Source organism: Penaeus monodon, chromosome 24 (genome assembly GCF_015228065.2).
Source record: "Penaeus monodon isolate SGIC_2016 chromosome 24, NSTDA_Pmon_1, whole genome shotgun sequence".
Classification (NCBI taxonomy): domain Eukaryota; kingdom Metazoa; phylum Arthropoda; class Malacostraca; order Decapoda; family Penaeidae; genus Penaeus; species Penaeus monodon.
In genome coordinates, this window is record NC_051409.1 from 15,394,235 (window position 1) to 15,395,244 (window position 1,010).

General features: G+C 24.4%; 1 long non-coding RNA gene across 1 annotated transcript in view; it reads left to right on the top strand.

Annotated features, from left to right (window-relative positions):
* The first annotated feature begins 916 nt into the window (after nt 1–916).
* The window catches only part of LOC119588627, an 18,875-nt gene continuing 18,781 nt past the window's right edge, over nt 917–1,010 (top strand). Inside the window, exon 1 of the long non-coding RNA XR_005230124.1 lies at nt 917–951. This is a non-coding gene — a long non-coding RNA (uncharacterized LOC119588627). The remainder of the gene's footprint in view (nt 952–1,010) is intronic.

Below are 1,010 nucleotides of genomic sequence, written 5' to 3' on the forward strand. Positions count from 1 at the left end.
CGAAGTGCGGTCTCACGTCAGAACATTTCCACCTTAACGATTGCCGACGCAAACGAACCTTGAAATTAACCAAAGGAATAGATTTAGCTCACGTCTTCTTTAACTCCATTTCACTTCACCTTGAATTCTATGTCATTATTCTTATAACTTACATATCATCAGTCACCATTATACATTTAATTCGTAAGAAGATTCATGTAAAAAAAGGGCATTATTGTTGGAAATTTCGGACTGAACATGATTCTGCAGTTGGGATTTGTTTTATTAACATGAAACTAAATTTATATGATGCATTTCTCATTCTCTTTATACTTAAGATAATCGAATTTGCGAACGGTTCTACATCCACAGATCTACACATTCATCTCCAACAACAGGCTATTAAATTAATATATATAATGATTCACGTTACTCATCACTCATCTCGATCATTATCAAGGCATCACATACTCTAACCATGTGCATATAATGTTAATCATAACTGTGCCAATTCTAATCATTCTTAACCGTTTTATATCTTATATAATCATTTATATTCTATATTGATCGTTTCAATGCTTTTTATTTTTTTATTAATACCCATATTCTGATGATTTTTATTGTTAATATTATTAATATTCAATATATCTAATATATTTTAATATGATTTAATTTAATCTAATAATAATATTTAATTTAATATATTCAATTTAATATATTTATATATTAATATATTATATTATATATTATATCATATATTAATATATTATACTATATATTAATATATTTACACATTCATATATTTAATATATTTAATTCAATTTGATATATTTAATTCAATTTAATATATTTAGTATATTTCTATAATCAATATTATTAGTATATATTATTAATATTATTGATATTTTATTATTATAATCAATTTCCCTTCTATTTCCAGATTCCAAGAGCCTTTCTGCATCGCCAGGACATGTAAGTTCAACTTTCGTTTTTCTTGTTTTCTTTGCAGTATATCACTCAAACTAATTATC